The 20,512-nt window shown below is 36.4% G+C and overlaps 1 long non-coding RNA gene across 1 annotated transcript in view; it reads right to left on the bottom strand.

The window, feature by feature from the left end:
* The window catches only part of LOC134759470 (uncharacterized), a 68,318-nt gene extending 48,722 nt beyond the window's left edge, over positions 1-19,596 (bottom strand). The window contains exons 1-2 of the long non-coding RNA XR_010135692.1: positions 19,509-19,596; positions 12,233-12,317 (exon numbers count right to left, since the gene is read on the bottom strand). This is a non-coding gene — a long non-coding RNA (uncharacterized LOC134759470). The remainder of the gene's footprint in view (positions 1-12,232; positions 12,318-19,508) is intronic.
* Positions 19,597-20,512: the final 916 nt, after the last annotated feature.

Genomic DNA, 20,512 nt, shown 5'->3' with positions numbered 1-20,512 from the left:
AATTTCCTTATATTCTATATCTCTTTTAAAAAATAATATAAAAAGTCTTGAGGACAGAAAAAAGTGTCTAGAATTTTTCACTGAATAAGTTAGGATTTGAACCTCTAATTGAGGCCAGTTTTTCTTTTCTTAAAGCAAGCTGTTTTTCAAAGAAGGAGAACTAGAGGGTCAAAATGGAAACTGCATTATTTTAGAGACTATCCTGCAGACAGATAGAAGTTTCCTGAGATAAGATCTTGTCAAGTTTTCTGGTAGTAGCCAATAACCTTTTTTGTGTGTGTGGGGGCATACAAATTCAATAATAGTCATTGATTTCTACTAAATGATGTGATCTTGACTAAAATAGCTTAATGGAGTATCTCAATTTCATTATATGGTTTCATTTCTATTCAGAAGTAGTTAGGTACTAGGCAGAAGACCATAAAGTGATGACATTATTAAACAGATCAATGATTCGATCTGATAGGAAATCAGATTTTTAACTTACATAGGAAGCCTTCTTTGTAAGGTCTGTAAATGTAAGAGGTAAAATATAAGACATGTATTTCCTGGTTTTCATCTAAGCCTTATCCCTATAAAAGTTTGATTATCAAGTCTATTTATTACAAATGGATCTTGGCTGTTATTTTCGTGAAAACAGACACCTCTTCTTGTAGGTATTGTATGACAGATGATTTTACATTTTTGTTTACCTGAACTATTATGCTATTTGCTAGATAAAACTCATGTTATGGTTGAGTCTAATCATTAGTGAAAACAAATGTGTTTTAGGCATTAATACTTAAGAGAACTGATTAGCATTCAGAGATATGTACAAATCAGTCAGTTTGATTGTACATTTGTCCAAATCATGCACAGTATGCAGCCAGGGATTGGACCCATACCAAAGAGTAATTAAGAATGCATAAAGAAATATTATGTATAAAATTTTGTAAGTATTACATTAAAAATAACAAGTGTTTATTTAAAATATAAAACCTTAACTCAGCAAAAAGGAAAGAAATCAACTAGGAAAACAAAAAACAAAGGCATGCATGGCAATCTGCAGCCCCAGTGAGCTAGACCTAGTTCTGTAGGTTTGGGGTGGATGTTTTCTACATCATGCTGTTGTCTTCTAGATCTGAAGCTCTTGGTTTGAAGATGTCTTCTTCTGCTGACTATCTGCTTCTGAAACATTCTTAAGAATCCTTATGATAAATCTCTCAATGCAATGGCAGTACAGTACAAAGGAAGTTTGAAACTTTGTGTGATTTTTAGCAAGGGCACATGAATCCAAGGATTTACACTACGGAGTTAAACTGCTGTGTTAGTGGTTAGAAGTACCTGACACCATTGTTTTCAATGTAGTTCCAAGACATTTTTTATCCTTTTTCAGAAGATAAAGTCTCTGAGTTTTATCACGTAGAATTTGTTTAGGAGACTGTGAAGGAAGAGAAATTTGTACATGTTGTTGATCAGATTAAGTATATTGCACGAGTTCTTCAAAGAACTTTGCTATGCCTTGATGTCTGATGGAAGTAATTTAGAGTCCAAAATCAGAAGAGAAATATTTAACCTCTTATGGTGACATGTAATAATTATGATGATATTTTATGGGTCTCAGAGGTAAAGGATTTCATGGTTATGAGGACATTATTAGGCAACAAGCCAAATAGTGATAGACAATTTTACTCATTTGAATTTAAGCATGACATTGTCTCTTTCTACTTTCCTGAGGATTGAGAGTGATCTGGACCATAAAGTTGTTTATGTGGCAAAGAGTTTAAAGTTCTTAATAACAGTCCTAGGGAAATGAATATTTTTATCACTGGAGAGATAAGTTGGAATTCCCTGTGCTAGGTACATAAAATTAGTTAAACTTTTGCTACTGTCTGAGCCATAGCTCTTTGGTAGGAACAGCTTCATTTTATCCTGAGAATAATCACTGATCTGGACATATTAAAAACTCATTAGAAACTCAATATGAAACCTATTTGGAGTTGTTCAAAGGGACTGGGAGACTTGTGTTCTTGACCATGTCTTACTCTTACAGTTTACCATTATTAAACTGGTGACAGATAAGATAGGCTTCAGAGACACACTAAAAAATGTCTGTAATATTCTCCCTCTCTCTAACCAAGCATTGACTGAGTACAAAGGCCAATCTGTCTTTGATCTTCCGAGTAATATCATGTAAAATTTTACAAAGTTCCACTTGAAGGTCTCTGGTACACCCAAGGACTTATACTGAAAGTGCTAGGAGTGTCCTCATGTACTTTGCATACAGATTTATCTCAATAACCCTCTGTCATTAAGCATATGGTATATATCTCTATTTTTTTGTTTGGTGAGATATTTTTATTTTGGAATAAACAGTATCAGTAGCAATAAACTAAAAAAAAGGAAAGCGCATGTATAATGAAATCTTATGGTCTGTCTCTTTCTCAATAAAGTTGATAAAGAATATGTAAGCTATATAAATATTTGACAATGTTTATCATCCATCACAGAGGCCATAATATATCTCTGACCATGTGGAAACTTGAAAATCTAAGTATCCTGAAAAACATAAATCATCATCTGTTCCAAACTTTATTAGATACTTGAAGCTCCAGAAGGCAAATCTAGATTAAAAATTATTATTTTAAATTAATTTTGCTCAATTTTAACCCCAAGCTTTTTTTCATGTACAAAAAGTGAAATGTTAGGTATTAATGTATCAGATCAGTTAGCGGAATTTTGCAGGCAGTTAAATGATGCTAGTTTTCACATAAACATCATTAGATGCTTAAAATAGGAAATCAGTTAATTTCCATAATGATTCCCTTTTAAAAAACTTAACTTCATGGAATCAAAGTAAATCTTTTGGAAGCCGATTCTCTCATAGTTGATATGTTTAACATTATTATATTGCTATTGTAAATTTAGTTTATAAGTTTGAAACTCTATTTAAAATGGTTATTGCAGTGATACTGTAGCTAAAATTTTTTATGTAGAGAACAGTATTGTCATTAAAAGACTGTTGTAACTAAATTAAGAAAGCTACAAAGTGAAAATTTACTTGGTACTTTTATGATACACATTAATTTGTCAAAATTCGATGAATATTTTAAATGTATACACACTTAGAGTAACAACTACAAGATGTCTGTGACAAAATTGATGTTGAGTACAACTAAACACTTCAGGATGCCAATAAGTTTCTTTCTCTCTTTGCTGTCCAGCATCGTTCAGACTTTAGAAATGCTTGAGTCTTTGAAGAACTGCCTTGTCATTCAACCTAAGTATCTTACTGTAGTAGCAAACTTTTCTTTTTTTCTGAGACGGAGTTTTGCTCTTGTTGCCCAGGCTGGTATGCAATGGCATGATCTTGGCTCACTGCAACCTCTGCCTCCTGGGTTCAAGCGATTCTCCTGTCTCAGCCTCCTGAGTAGCTGGGATTACAGGCACATGCCAACATGCCTGGCTAATTTTTGCATTTTTAGTAGAGACAGGGTTTCATCATATTGGTCAGGCTGGTCTCGAACTCCTGACCTCAGGTGATCCACCCGCCTTGGCCTCCCAAAATACTGGGATTACAGGTGTGAGCCACTGAGCCCAGCCGGTAGCAAACATCTAAATAATGACTTCCCTAAATCTTGGTTACATTTCCCTGAAAATCAATGAGAAATCTTGAATTAAATATTCAATAAATGGAATGCCAAGAGTCTCCATCTTTTGGAGAATAATTGAAAATAAATCTTATAAACAGAATTATTGAAAATAAAGCTTAAAAGCAGGATTATTTGGAAATTTCTCAATATAAAAGCAAAGGAATAAGTGAACAATTTAAATAGTAGGAGTTCAAACAGCAAGTAAGATTTAGTTTGAAGTTCTAGAATTGCTTTCGGAATAAGCTGATTTTGATGGAACTCCCATTTTCGTGGACTAATTTAGATTCTGTACAAGAATAGAATGAAGCTTGAGAAGGCCTATAATTTTGCAAGATCTAAATTTGGCAAAACATCTAAAATAATTATAAATAGCAATGACTTACTTGATCAGTTATTTTATGTAAAATATTTTTCAGACAAATTCTCTGACTGCAGGTAAAAAAGATGTGCTTGCAAAATATTTGTGATTACTCATTTAAATACAAAATATTGAACTAAGAATGTCCTTCATTTGGTAGAATTCACTTTGGGTTTATCAGTTGTTCCAGCCCTATAAAAAGAATATTTTCCTAATAAAAATCATTATGATTACAGAAATTATTCTATTGAAGATAGCAACAATTTCAAATTTATTCACATTATATTTGGTTTTGAAGAAGACTGCAGAAAATTGTATGAAAAAATAAATATATGACCATTGAAATACAGTATTTGGAAAAATGCCAGTGACATGGTTTTGGGATAGATACAACTAAGAAACTGATTAAAAGTACATGCATATGTACCAATAAGGTTTACACTATTTATGTTATTTTTTAATATTCTGATAGCCAAGATAAAGTAGATTTCCCCCTTTTTGTACATTTATATATGTTATTTTTACTTTCTAAGTAGAATTTTATTTTAAAACTAGTTTTAAATGAAAATATATAGGTCCACCAGTATAATAAAGCCAAACATTTAGCACATAAATATTTCAAATATTTATATTAGTTTAATTATTTTAGAGACCTATATTTACGGTTGGAGTTGCTTCAGTTCAGATAATAAATGATGTGGTCTCTCTAACTAATGGTGGTAAATAATAAGGAAATGAAATAAGAGATGGAGGCAGGAGGCAAAACATGAAACTGAAGGTGAGGGTAAGGGGTTTTGATTCTACGGAACAGACAGACTAGGGAAGAGCTACTTTTCTTACAATTTGAGGTGCAGAAAATTGAGCTAAGATTGAGTTTACCCATGCCTGGAATATTCTATTAACACAATAAGGTTCTAGTTTGAACATGAAAATAATGACAGTAATTATAATGTTCTTCCAAACTCTTCCAATACTTTTAATTAATGAGAAGTTTAGTAAGAATAAGATTTTGTCTGAAAGCTTACTATGCATCATATTTTAGTTCATTACAGCATTGCATTGCCAGCACCTTATCAGTAAAGTAATCGTAATCTCATACAATGATTTTGCAGTCTGATAAAGAACTTACATATGTTTACCAACAATGTGGTACTCAGACCTGAATTCAGCTGATCATCCTCCCTTCTTTTTCTATTTGTTTTATTGGACTTAAGGCATTTGACAATTCCTTTTTTTTTTTTTTTTGAGATAGTCTTGCTCTGTTGCCCAGGCTAGAGTGCAGTGGTGCGATCTCAGCTCACTGCAACCTCCACCTCCAGGTTCAAGCGATTCTCCTGCCTCAGCCTCCCGAGTAGCTGGGAATACAGGCATGTGTCACCACGCCCAGCTAATTTTTTGTATTTTTAGTAGAGACGGGGTTTCACTGTGTTAGCAGGATGGTTTCGATCTCTTGGCCTCGTAATCCACCCGCCTCGACCTCCCAAAGTGCTGGGATTATAGGCATGATCCACCGTGCCCAGCCAACCATTCTTTTTCCTTATACTGTCTTAGCATAATCCTTCTCACTCAGGTGTTTGCTGCTTAATCTCTATTTAGTTTTAGAATGGCCTGGGCATAAATGTGACATTTATTCTTATCCAGTAATTTTTCAGCCAGCCTTTTGGCTTAATTTTGGCTCGACTGTTCTATGAGAAATTTTCAGTATTTAAGATGCAAAACAACAATTTCAATAGGTGAATTTCAACTTATTGCTTCTTGTCTCATTTTTTACCTTTCTTGCCACTGTTAAATACATTGGGAATCTCTTTTTTCCTTCCTTATTTTCCTAAGTATAGGCAGTCCCAGGGTATCCTGTAGTAAAAATAATTTTTATGACTTTCATATCCTAGGTTTGTCTTAAATGGCTTCATGTTATATTAAATTACTAATATGTAATATTATTGAGCACTGTCTACATTCCAGATTATTTTCTATGAGTTTCACAGTTATTAATTCATTGACTTCTTCATATAACACTATAAAGTAGATGCTGTCATCATCCTCATTTTACAGATAAGGAAACAGTTACCACTTGTTTAAGAAATTTTCCCATAGGCACAGATAGTAAATGTTCATGTCAGAATTTAAGCTCAGGAACTCTTGTCTAGTATACTATACTGCCTTTTACATTTAATTCAGGTAAAGAATGGCTAAAAAAAGAAAGAATGGAGAATTAACAGAATGTAGAACCAAATAGGGCAGAAGCAGTAATCCCAGTGAAGGAGCTAATCATCAGTTATTTGATTTAAATAGGTGTGTGTCAATTTTAGACCATTTTCTGGCAAATATAAACATTCCAGAGAAGTGTCAAAATGGTGTAGAACTTTGGGGATCAAGTTTCTACACCGTGATGGTTTTAGAAGCATAATATTGGAAAGATCCCCAACCCAGGATAGATGGTTTCAAAGCTAGACGGCGAAAATGGGAACAGGCCAGTCCCTAAGCAATAGGACTTAGAGAAAGAACAAAAGAGAACATTCATCATTCAGTAATCTGAGGTACCTATCAGGACCCTCTTTTTTCAATGTAGAAATAACCTGGAGGACAAGAGTCAAAAACAAAGGCCCATTCAGGAGGGGCTCAAATAGTTGGCTTCCTCTAGAAACATTCCAGTGAAACTACTACTTATTATCTATGTTCAATATTTGTTGGTATAGCAGGCAACTTTTACATTTTTGTTACTGATTGCATGCTCATCATAATCAGCTATGATAAGGCGGCTCTGATTGTGATAATTATGATAATACTAAGAAAACTTTATTATGCATGCAAAATAATCATGTTCCAGGCATCTCAAGTGTCTCATTATTTTGTTAATGTAAAATAATGTAAAATTCCAAGAAAATAGTAAATACCCTTAATAGATAATCATATATATTTATTGCATATGCTAAAAACCAGATTTTCCATAAATGCTGACTCTTTATATATGAAGTTTTCAGTAAATTGAATATGTATGATAACTAATTGTATAAAAATTTCATTTCTAACTTTATAGAATATAAATCAATTTTAATCTCTTTGAATATATTTCAGCTCATATATAATAGAACAAATGGAAAAAAGTTAGATAAAGGATCTCAGAATAAAAAAACAATTTTTTCCTTAAAATTCAATTATATAAAATGAATTTGCTTTGCAACTAGAAAATGTTCCACTTTTAGCTTGTAAGAGCTTAAAATTTTGGCAATAATAGCTGTGGTGCACAAAATAATACTATTTGAGCAAGATCAAGAGAAGGGACATCCTCAAGGGATGTAAGGTTCTAAATTCTTTGGAAATTTTAGATGATTTCATAGGCAAAGTTTATTCATTGACTGTATGTCACATGTTTTCCCATTGTCTGAGGCAAGTAGTATACATAATATTTGTGTTAAAATGGGTTTCTTTCATATATATACATATTATATCTATTGTATAAGATATATAATAGGAATAATGTTAATTATTAGGCTATAAATATGCTTCTAAATACATATCATTATAATTTAAAGTCTTTCAAGTTTTTTGTTGTTGTTTTTAAACTAACGATATATTTTGGGAGCCGACTATCACTTTTAAAATACAATATGTAGACAGAAATATTTTTCTTCAGGTAAAGTGGCCCTAACAAAAATATAAATCTCTGTTCTTGGAGATTGAAATAATGTGAGATACCATTTTTCGCCTATTAGATTGCAGAAGCTAAAACTCTTAATGATACCCTGTATTGGCAGGGATATACTGGGCGAAAATTCACTGTTATATACTGTTTGTTTGAAAACGATTGGTTTGGTACAATTTGTTGGAGAGGCTTTTGTCAACAGACTAATTACACTTAAGAATGTTTTGGCTGCAAGTAACAGAAAATTTGACAATGTGGCTTGAACAAATAAGGGTTTTTAAAAAATACTTCAAACAATATGAAGTTAATTGCTGGTTCAGAAGGTTGATGATAACAGCACCACCTCTTCTGTGATTTCATTAGCCTGCCCCTCATGCATGTCACCTCATGGGCTCCAAACAGCTGATTCACACATTTTGTTGATTCACACATTTTTCTCTGTTGCCAAAAACAAAGAAAAGGAGAAAGGGAGAAGGGCTATGCCAGCTTTTAGAAAAAGAAGGAGATCTCTAGACACTTCCCCTCAAAAGACTTTTGCTCATGTTTCAAAGGTCAGATAAAGTCATATGGCAATTCCTAGATTTAAAGGAGACTGGGAAAGCAAGAATTTGATTTCCTGTTGCTCTAGTGGGAGGTGACAAAGGAGAAGTAGGTTGAGGCTGGCTTTACAATGACCAGTTAACAGCATCTATAAAATTATAAAAACTATTTTAAGAAAAACATTTCCTTTGATTCAGCAATTTCACATTCACAAATGTATTCTTCAGATATATTTTCAAGGATATAGTACAAAATGTTCAATGAATGTTTTTCTGGTTGTTTAGAATTGTATAAATCTGAACATTTGAAGAAAATTGATAATAATTACTTCAAGATGCATCATTTTAGCCCCAAGACACACACTCATCAACAGAGCTTGAAAACATAAATTGTTCCTCTGGCTCTTGCTGTAGATGGGTTTTCTCTCTCATCCAAGAAAGAGGGCTCAAAAAGATCTACCTGTTGTAATAGGAGTGACAGTAAAAATTATAGGAGAACAAGATCATACTTCATAGCAGGATGCTTGCTGAGTTGCAAAAATTTGTAGGCTTATCTTTAAGACAGGGAGAATTAGAGAGAATTAGAATCTCTTGAATTGTGGTGTTTGGAGCTCAGTGTGAAAGGTGTCATAATAGAAACAATCGTTTCATTTATGCCGGGGGAATTCTGAATTATGGAATCTGGCTGATTGTAATGAAAAAATACAATCCTTTCTCCTTATGTTTCAAGGTAGGAAGCATTAAACTAGATCTTCATGGTGCAATATGGTAGCCAGTGACTTGTACCTCTCATCAGTGTTTTAAAGTGTGGCCAGTCCTAATGAAATGTGCTGAAAATGTCAAATGCACATCAAATTTTGAAGACAGTACAAGAGTATTAGACATCATTAATATTTGTATATTGATTATTCTATGAAATAGTAATACTTTGGGATACTGGGTTAAATAAAAATATTTTACTAAAGTTAATTTTACTTGTTTCTTTTTCCTTTTTAATGTGGTTACTAGACAATTTAAAATTGTATATGTGACTAGCACTTGTTGTTCATATTGCATGTATAGTAAGACAAAGCTGAACTAGATAACATTTTGCTTCTCTCTTCATTTCTCTCATTTCTTTATTTGGAAAGAGGAGAATTTATCTGATGAGCCTGCACAAAGTTTCTGACTAACTACTCTTTCTCCATTGTTTGGGAACCAGCCTGCCCATAAGATGCATGCCTTAGCATTTGCTCTTCTGCCAAGGACTAAGAAGGCTGCTCCGTGGGGGTGAGTACCGCAGTTTCCCAGCAATGCCTATGACTAGGTAAGAGTTCTGTTTAATTTGGGCTTGATGGATTGGCAAGTACTACTGGTACAGCTCTAAGCTATTTCCTTAAAACAAACTTTCATTCATAATACTAATACTTAATCTCCATCTTCATCTTTTTTACTTCTACATGTATGTCAGTTTGCTTTGATTTCAGATAGGGAAAGGATTAATTTTTATCAGGACTTTTTAAAACCTAGAGACTGGCAAAGAGAAAAGATAACGGAGGAATAGTCTGTACTCCCAACAATTAGCATGTCATAGATGTATGTGTTTGCTGTCAATTAACTGATTGCTGTGGAAGGTAATTCAGTTTGAGTCATTTCAACCTAATATCAATTAAAACAATCAATTTTGGGGGTAAGAGGATTCTAACAATAAGAGGCTGTGCAGTGCACTACTGCCAAGAGCTGTGGCTATAGAGCCAGAAGATGGAGAATGATGGGGCAAAGAATTATAAGAGGTCATGTGAGTACACTACTCCTGTCTTGGAACTGTGCAAATTAGAGATACCTGTGAAGGTCTTTCAAACAATCCACATTTGGTGGCTGCCTCATTAAAGAACCTGATTGCTGGATTACAACAGCACAAATCACCTAACAAGTGGTTTCTGTTTTTTTCCAACTCTTTTTTTAGGTCTTAGTTATTGAGAGAAGAGAGATCCAACAGTAGCAGAGTAAGATGAGAATAAGAAAGAAAAGCAAAAAAATAGATAGTCTCCCCCTTCCCTACTTGTAAGTCATGGTTCAAGTCTTGAATTGATTGTGAAATTGAAATTTCTATTCAATTTATCTAGGACATATTTTAATGCCTGAAAGCAAGTAGTGAAATTGAACGAGACGAGAAAGCTAAAGGATTTGCCTGAAATGTCCTTGAGGAGTAGGAATGAGAGGAGTGTTGGCCAGTGATGATCAAACTTTAATATGCATCAGAATCACTTGGAGGGCTTGTTAAAACACAGACTCCTGGTCTCACTCCTCGAGTTTCTGATTCAGGAGGTCTGGGAAGACGGCCTGTCAGGTCTGAGAATTTGCATTTCTATCTTTCCAGGTGATATTGATGTTGATGTTGCTAGTCCAGAGACCATACTTTGAGAACGACTGTTAAAGGTAGTAGGAAGATAATAACAAAACAATATCCCTGTTTTTATTCAATGAGTTCAGTGCATTCAATAAGCCAGTTTCATAAACAAAGATATGTGTATAAGAAATATTGCAGCCTGGTCAGGTGCAGTGGCTCACGCCTGTAATCCCAGCACTTTGGGAGGCCAAAGCAGGTGGATCACCTGAGGTCAGGGGTTTGAGACCACGCTGGCTAACCTGGTGAAACCCTGTCTCTACTAAAACTACAAAAATTAGCTGGGCATGGTGGCGGGCACCTGTAATCCCAGTTGCTCGGGAGGCTGAGGCAGGAGAATCACTTGAACCAGGGAGGCAGAGGTTGCAGTGAGCCGAGATCGCACCATTGCACTCCAGCATGGGTGAGAGAGTGAGACTCCGTCTCAAAAAAAAAAAAAAGAAAAGAAATATTGCAGTCTTAGTTGTAAAAGCAAAACATACCCATAAATATGGGATTGAATAAATTATGGTATATCCATAGAATGGAATATTATATAGTTATAAAGATACATGATTATATCAAATATATCTAATACATAATTTTAAGATGAAAATAAAGTAGCCCAACAATGAGCATAGTATAATCCCATCTTGGTAAATAAATGTATGTTTGTATGTGAATTGAAATCAAATGGAATAATACATAAGAATTTGTTGGCTGGGAGCAGTGGCTCATGCCTGTAATCCCAACATTTTTGGAGGCCAAGGCAGGCAGATCACCTGAGGATGGTAGTTCGAGACCAGCCTGACCAACATGGACTAACCCTGTCTCTACTAAAAATACAAAATTAGCCAGGCATGGTGGCACATGCCTGTAATCCCAGCTATTCAGGAGGCTGAGGCAGGAGAATTGCTTGAACTCGGGAGGTGGAGGTTGCAGTGAGCCAAGATTGCGCTATTGCATTCCAGCATAGACAACAAGAGTGAAACTCCATCTTAAAAAAAAAAAAAAAGAATTTCAGTTATATCTTGGTATGAAGTCAAATAGTAGAGAATAAAGTAAGTTTGACTTTGAAATTTATATTGTTCTAAATATTATATCAAAGACATACAAGTACTTTTATAGACTCTGTGCCTTTGCAAGTATTAGTCCTTCCAAGCTTGATTCTCTTCTATCACTTCTTTGAAAAATAGTAGCCTATTCAAGTACCTCCTCACCTTTGCCAACTACGTTTTTTCATGCAAGGTAATATATTTACAAGTTGAAAGGATTAGAGCATGGGCACCCCTAAATTAAGAGCCAATTTTGTTCTTTGTTTTGCATCCTTAACCTTTATCGGGGCCAACCAATACGTTTTTAACCACATTTTTTAACTTGAATATGTGGGTGAAAGCCAGAAGAAAGAAAGAGGATGGCAGTGGATGAAGGGAAAGAGGAAAGAAAAAAAGAAAAAAGGTAGCAGGAAGGTAATAATATATCCCCAGCAAAACATCACATTATCAGGTAGTAGAGCCTGTACCATGTCCAGTACATAAAAGTTACCTGCCTAGTATATTACAGCATACATATAAGATGCACTTAATAAACATTTTGAATAGAGTTGAATCATAATAGTTTTTAATTTAGCTATTAATAAACTCACCAGTGACTCATCTAGAGAGGTGATAATAATGAGGTTCAGTAAATCGTTACCTTGGATAGTTGAGAATAAAATATTTGGTTCATCAGTTTTTCTGGTTAGGTTATAGTCCTTATGATCCTTCCTAATTTTAATGTCCTAGAATAAAATAAAATAAGCTCTTTAAATAATTTAATTTTTTGATGATTAAAAATAAAACCCTGAAAGTCTTGAAGTGAGTCATACTATCACTATATTTATTGTCCAGGATAATGCCACCTAACTAGAGAGACTCTTTTTAACAATAAATCAGATAAATCAAATTCTAATGTATGTTAGTTGGAAAAATTGGCTGTCTATTCTTTTTTTTTTTTTTTGAGTTTTTATTTATTTGTTTATTTTTTTTCTCCCCCCTCCCCCCACCCCACAACAGTCCCCGAAGTGTGATGTTCCCCTTCCTGTGTCCATGTGTTCTCATTGTTCAATTCCCACCTATGAGTGAGAATATGTGGTGTTTGGTTTTTTGTTCTTGCTATAGTTTACTGAGAATGATGATTTCCAATTTCATCCATGTCCCTACAAAGGACGTGAACTCATCATTTTTTATGGCTGCATAGTATTCCATGGTGTATATGTGCCACATTTTCTTAATCCAGTCTATCATTGTTGGGCATTTGGGTTGGTTCCAAGTCTTTGCTATTGTGAATAATGCCGCAATAAACATACGTGTGCATGTGTCTTTATAGCAGCATGATTTATAGTCCTTTGGGTATATACCCAGTAATGGGATGGCTGGGTCAAATCGAATTTCTAGTTCTAGATCCCTGAGGAATCGCCACACTGACTTCCACAAGGGTTGAACTAGTTTACAGTCCCACCAACAGTGTAAAAGTATTCCTATTTCTCCACATCCTCTCCAGCACCTGTTGTTTCCTGACATTTTAATGATTGCCATTCTAACTGGTGTGAGATGGTATCTCATTGTGGTTTTGATTTGCATTTCTCTGATGGCCAGTGATGGTGAGCATTTTTTCATGTGTTTTTTGGCTGCATAAATGTCTTCTTTTGAGAAGTGTCTGTTCATGTCCTTCGCCCACTTTTTGATGGGGTTGTTTGTTTTTTTCTTGTAAATTTGTTGGAGTTCATTGTAGATTCTGGATATTAGCCCTTTGTCAGATGAGTAGGTTGCGAAAATTTTCTCCCATTTTGTAGGCTGCCTGTTCACTCTGATGGTAGTTTCCTTTGCTGTGCAGAAGCTCTTTAGTTTAATTAGATCCCATTTGTCAATTTTGGCTTTTGTTGCCATTGCTTTTGGTGTTTTAGACATGAAGTCCTTGCCCATGCCTATGTCCTGAATGGTATTGCCTAGGTTTTCTTCTAGGGTTTTTATGGTTTTAGGTCTAACATTTAAGTCTTTAATCCATCTTGAATTGATTTTTGTATAAGGTGTAAGGAAGGGATCCAATTTCAGCTTTCTAGATATGGCTAGCCAGTTTTCCCAGCACCATTTATTAAATAGGGAATCCTTTCCCCATTTCTTGTTTTTGTCAGGTTTGTCAAAGATCAGATAGTTATAGATATGTGGCATTATTTCTGATGGCTCTGTTCTGTTCCATTGATCTATATCTCTGTTTTGGTACCAGTACCATGCTGTTTTGGTTACTGTAGCCTTGTAGTATAGTTTGAAGTCAGGTAGCGTGATGCCTCCAGCTTTGTTTCTACAAACATCATTTGACTTCACAGATGCCCTAGTCATTTCTAGATTTAGGTATCCTCTCCCTAGGAAAAATATTAGAGGGTAAATGGAATTTGTTATGTATTGCTTTCAGAGCATACTGATGAGAAGATCATCTATTTTAGTCATCTTGGTTGGGTTTTATGGGTATATCCTTGAATAAAATGCAAAAGACTTACTCAGCAGCAGATAATTACCAGAGTAAGATGGTTCACAGAACATATGAGAAAATGTGTTATCTTTGATGAAAACATTGCAGGATTTCTCAGCCAGTCAGGAATTATGGTCATAAAGTTGCTTTCTTGGCAGTTTTAGATTTTCTTCTAACAATGCTTGTAGATCTCTTTGTAGGATTGTTTGTAAGCTTAAAGCTTTTCCTGTCCGTTGTTGTTTTCATGGAAGACAATCTAAAAACTTTCACTTAAAGCTAAGCCCTGCAGCAATATATTTATTGGTAAGCTTTTTTTTTTAATCTGAGAGAAACAGTCTTAGTTCTTTCAAGTTAATATTTCAATTCCAAACGCACTATAGCAATTTACCTGAAGTGCTTTGCTGCTATGGTAACCCACAATTCTAAAGTGCATAGATGATATTTGTCATGCTCTACTTCTCAGTTTGTGTACAGGAGCGTGCTTTGTGCAACCTCCTAAGAGTAAAGGTGGTGGGGCTAGACAAGAGGTAAGAATAGAGGATTGGGGATAGGTTGTCTGGCTTTCAGTTTCCTCAGTTCTTACTCCTCCTCCAAATTGCTATGTCTCATTTGGAACATTTTTCTTAATGCCAAATAAAATGAAATATTTATCCAGTCTACCGCTGATGGGCATGTATTTTGATTTCATGTCTCTGCTATTGTCAATAGTGCTATGATAAACATACACATGCATGTGTCTTTATAGTAGAATGATTTCTATTCCTTCGGGATTTACTGGGTCAAATGGTAATTCTGAAGTTCTCTGAGAAATTACCAAACTACTCTTCACAATGGCTGAGCTAATTTCCATTCCCACAAGCAGGATATAAGTGTTCCCTTGAGATATCATCTTACACCAGTCAGAATGGCTATTATTAAAAAGTCAAGGCCGGGCGTGGTGGCTCACGCCTGTAATCCCAACTTTGGGAGGCCAAGGCAGGTGGATCACAAGGTCAGGAGATTGAGACCATCCTGGTTAACACGGTGAAACCCTGTCTCTACTAAAAAATACAAAAAATTAGCCAGGCGTCGTGGCGGGCGCCTGTAGTCCCAGCTACTTGGGAGGCTGAGGCAGGAGAATGGCGTGAGCTCGGGAGGTGGAGCTTGCAGTGAGCCGAGATCATGCCACTGCACTCCAGCCTGGGCAACAGAGCAAGACTCTGTCTCAAAAAAAAAAAAAAAAAAAGTCAAAAAATGACAGATGCTGGTAAGGTTGCACATGTGCACCTGAACCTAAAATAAAAGTTAAAAAAAAGAAAAAAGAAACACCACTGAAGATTACTAATTTAATCACAAGTTCAATTTCCCCTCCAGACAATATTTAACAAATTGGCTGCAAACAAAAAATGGAATTATTTTCTTTTTTTTTATTATTATTATTATTATTATTATTATTATACTTTAGAGACAATGGGGTTTTCTAGATATACAATCATGTCGTCTGCAAACAGGGACAATTTGACTTCCTCTTTTCCTAATTGAATACCCTTTATTTCCTTCTCCTGCCTGATTGCCCTGGCCAGAACTTCCAACACTATGTTGAATAGAAGTGGTGAGAGAGGGCATCCCTGTCTTGTGCCAGTTTTCAAAGGGAATGCTTCCAGTTTTTGCCCATTCAGTATGATATTGGCTGTGGGTTTGTCATAAATAGCTCTTATTATTTTGAGATACGTCCCATCAATACCTAATTTATTGAGAGTTATTAGCATGAAGGGTTGTTGAATTTTGTCAAAGGCCTTTTCTGCATCTATTGAGATAATCATGTGGTTTTTGTCTTTGGTTCTGTTTATATGCTGGATTACATTTATTGATTTGCGTATATTGAACCAGCCTTGCATCCCAGGGATGAAGCCCACTTGATCATGGTGGATAAGCTTTTTGATGTGCTGCTGGATTCTGTTTGCCAGTATTTTATTGAGGATTTTTGCATCAATGTTCATCAAGGATATTGGTCTAAAATTCTCTTTTTTGGTTGTGTCTCTGCCAGGCTTTGGTATCAGGATGATGCTGGCCTCATAAAATGAGTTAGGGAGGATTTCCTCTTTTTCTATTGATTGGAATAGTTTCAGAAGGAATGGTACCAGCTCCTCCTTGTACCTCTGGTAGAATCTGGCTGTGAATCCATCTGGTCCTGGACTTTTTTTGGTTGGTAAGCCATTAATTATTGCCTCAATTTCAGAGCCTGTTATTGGTCTATTCAGAGATTCAACTTCTTCCTGGTTTAGTCTTGGGAGGGTGTATGTGTTGAGGAATTTATCCATTTCTTCTAGATTTTCTAGTTTATTTGCGTAGAGGTGTTTGTAATATTCTCTGATGGTAGTTTGTATTTCTGTGGGATCGGTGGTGATATCCCCTTTATCATTTTTTATTGCATCTATTTGATTCTTCTCTCTTTTTTTCTTTATTAATCTTGCTAGCGGTCTATCAATTTTGTTGATCCTTTCAAAAAACCAGCTCCTGGATTCATTTATTTTTTGAAGGGTTTTTTGTGTCTCTATTTCCTTCAGTTCTGCTCTGATTTTAGTTATTTCTTGCCTTCTGCTAGCTTTTGAATGTGTTTGCTCTTGCTTTTCTAGTTCTTTTAATTGTGATGTTAGGGTGTCAATTTTGGATCTTTCCTGCTTTCTCTTGTGGGCATTTAGTGCTATAAATTTCCCTCTACACACTGCTTTGAATGTGTCCCAGAGATTCTGGTATGTTGTGTCTTGGTTCTCGTTGGTTTCAAAGAACATCTTTATTTCTGCCTTCATTTCGATATGTACCCAGTAGTCATTCAGGAGCAGGTTGTTCAGTTTCCACGTAGTTGAGCGGTTTTGAGTGAGATTCTTAATCCTGAGTTCTAGCTTGATTGCACTGTGATCTGAGAGATAGTTTGTTATAATTTCTGTTCTTTTACATTTATTGAGGAGAGCCTTACTTCCAAGTATGTGGTCAATTTTGGAATAGGTGTGGTGTGGTGCTGAAAAAAATGTATATTCTGTTGATTTGGGGTGGAGAGTTCTATAGATGTCTATTAGGTCTGCTTGGTGCAGAGCTGAGTTCAATTCCTGGGTATCCTTGTTGACTTTCTGTCTCGTTGATCTGTCTAATGTTGACAGTGGGGTGTTAAAGTCTCCCATTATTAATGTGTGGGAGTCTAAGTCTCTTTGTAGGTCACTCAGGACTTGCTTTATGAATCTGGGTGCTCCTGTATTGGGTGCATATATATTTAGGATAGTTAGCTCTTCTTGTTGAATTAGTCCCTTTACCATTATGTAATGGCCTTCTTTGTCTCTTTTGATCTTTGTTGGTTTAAAGTCTGTTTTATCAGAGACTAGGATTGCAACCCCTGCCTTTTTTTGTTTTCCATTTGCTTGGTAGATCTTCCTCCATCCTTTTATTTTGAGCCTATGTGTGTCTCTGCACGTGAGATGGGTTTCCTGAATACAGCACACTGATGGGTCTTGAGTCTTTATCCAATTTGCCAGTCTGTGTCTTTTAATTGGAGCATTTAGTCCATTTACATTTAAAGTTAATATTGTTATGTGTGAATTTGATCCTGTCATTATGATGTTAGCTGGCTATTTTGCTCATTAGTTGATGCAGTGTCTTCCTAGTCTCGATGGTCTTTACATTTTGGCATGATTTTGCAGTGGCTGGTACCAGTTGTGCCTTTCCATGTTTAGCGCTTCCTTCAGGAGCTCTTTTATGGCAGCCTTGGTGGTGACAAAAATCTCTCAGCATTTGCTTGTCTGTAAAGTATTTTATTTCTCCTTCACTTATGAAGCTTAGTTTGGCTGGATATGAAATTCTGGGTTGAAAATTCTTTTCTTTAAGAATGTTGAATATTGGCCCCCACTCTCTTCTGGCTTGTAGGGTTTCTGCCGAGAGATCTGCTGTTAGTCTGATGGGCTTCCCTTTGATGGTAACCCGACCTTTCTCTCTGGCTGCCCTTAACATTTTTTCCTTCATTTCAACTTTGGTGAATCTGACAATTATGTGTCTTGGAGTTGCTCTTCTCGAGGAGTATCTTTGTGGCATTCTCTGTATTTCCTGAATCTGAATGTTGGCCTGCCTTGGTAGATTGGGGAAGTTCTCCTGGATAATATCCTGCAGAGTGTTTTCCAACTTGGTTCCATTCTCCCCGTCACTTTCAGGTACACCAATGAGACGTAGATTTGGTCTTTTCACATAGTCCCCCATTTCTTGGAGGCTTTGCTTGTTTCTTTTTATTCTTTTTTCTCTAAACTTCCCTTCTCGCTTCATTTCATTCATTTCATCTTCCAGGGCTGATACCCTTTCTTCCATTTGATCGCATCGGCTCCTGAGGCTTCTGCATTCTTCACGTAGTTCTCGAGCCTTGGTTTTCAGCTCCATCAGCTCCTTTAAGCACTTCTCTGTATTGGTTATTCTAGTTATACATTCTTCTAAATTTTTTTCAAAGTTTTCAACTTCTTTGCCTTTGGTTTGAATATCCTCCCATAGCTTGGAGTAATTTGATCATCTGAAGCCTTCTTCTCTCAGCTCGTCAAAGTCATTCTCCATCCAGCTTTGTTCCGTTGCTGGTGAGGAACTGCATTCCTTTGGAGGAGGAGAGGTACTCTGCTTTTTAGAGTTTCCAGTTTTTCTGCTCTGTTTTTTCCCCATCTGTGTGGTTTTACCTACTTTTGGTCTTTGATGATGGTGATGTACAGATGGGTTTTTGGTGTGGATGTCCTTTCTGTTAGTTTTCCTTCTCACAGACAGGACCCTCAGCTGCAGGTCTGTTGGAGTACCTGGTCAGCCGTGTGAGGTGTCAGTCTGCCCCTGCTGGGGAGTGCCTCCCAGTTAGGCTGCTCGGGGGTCAGGGGTCAGGGACCCACCTGTGGAGGCAGTCTGCCAGTTCTCAGATCTCCAGCTGCGTGCTGGGAGAACCACTGCTCTCCTCAAAGCTGTCAGACAGGGACATTTAAGTCTGCAGAGGTTACTGCTGTCTTTTTGTTTGTCTGTGCCCTGCCCCCAGAGGTGGAGCCTACAGAGGCAGGCAGGCCTCCTTGAGCTGTGGTGGGCTCCACCCAGTTCAAGCTTCCAGGCTGCTTTGTTTACCTAAGCGAGCCTGGGCAATGGCGGGCGCCCCTCCCCCAGCCTCGCTGCCGACTTGCTGTTTGATCTCAGACTGCTGTGCTAGCAATCAGCGAGACTCCGTGGGCGTAGGACCCTCTGAGCCAGGTGCGGGCTATACTCTCCTGGGGCACTGTTTCCTAAGCCCGTCGGAAAAGCACAGTATTCGGGTGGGAGTGGCCCGATTTTCCAGGTGCCGTCTGTCACCCCTGGAAAGGGAACTCCCTGACCCCTTGCGCTTCCCGAGTGAGGCAATGCCTCGCCCCTGCTTCGGCTGGCGCACGGTGCACTCACCCACTGACCTGCGCCCACTGTCTGGCACTCCCTAGTGAGATGAACACAGTACCTCAGATGGAAATGCAGAAATCACCCGTCTTCTGTGCTGCTCACGCTGGGAGCTGTAGACCGCAGCTGTTCCTATTCGGCCATCTTGGCTCCTCCCCCCGAATTATTTTCTTATACTGTCACGATTTCTCTTTTTTTTTTTTTTCTGATAAATGGGCCCCCACATAATAATAATGAGGGAGGAATTTTCTGGATTATTCACAAATTGGACAATGAACTTCTGAACTGCCTAGAGTGAGAACAAGATGAATAAATTTTCTACACTTAAAAAATGTGCATCACATGGTAATTTATTTTAATAACATATTTTCTTATCATAAACATTGTTCTTTGTATTACATGTTTTGTTCCTATCAGTTTGCCAGTAGAGATAATTGTTTGCCTCAGTGAGGAGGCAAAGAGCTAACTTTGGGAATTCGAGATAGAAGAGCTAAAAAAGGGAATTAGAAACTCTTGATGGTGATTAGTACATAATATGACATGACAAAGTATGGCTTTTGTATGCCCTAACACTCAGCATTTCTTTGCTCTTAAAGTTTTGTCTGGATAAAACATCCTTGATGTTTTTATAAGAAAGAACAAATAGAATTGTCATTTCTATATTACATTTTGTTGCTGATTTCATGTGTCATGTTCTGTTATGGTTCCAATATTTAGAGTCTGGTTTCTCTGTGAGTGGTCCCCAAACAATGAATTATTTCCTTCTGTAATTTTCTGATTTTATATTTAATGCAACATATAGCAAACAGGCAATAAGCTCCATGTCATGTATATACTGGCTGAGAAAAATTTTATTTCTTTCCACTTCTCTTTAAAACTATAAGAGATTTATTTTCATTCTTAGAGGTGTCATTTCTATAACTGCAAAGTAAAAGAAGACACATAAATGCTATAGTTCTTAGAGAAAGCTCGATAACCTGTTTACCAAAACATCTCTGGGGAGTCAAATTGCTACTTTAGAATATATTTGTCTTCAGGAAGTAGAATGTAATTTTAAAAACTTTT

The sequence above is a fragment of the Pongo abelii genome, chromosome 10 (genome assembly GCF_028885655.2).
Source record: "Pongo abelii isolate AG06213 chromosome 10, NHGRI_mPonAbe1-v2.0_pri, whole genome shotgun sequence".
In the NCBI taxonomy this organism is placed as follows: domain Eukaryota; kingdom Metazoa; phylum Chordata; class Mammalia; order Primates; family Hominidae; genus Pongo; species Pongo abelii.
Note: the sequence above shows the minus strand (reverse complement) of the source record. Positions and strands in the feature narration are given on the sequence as shown.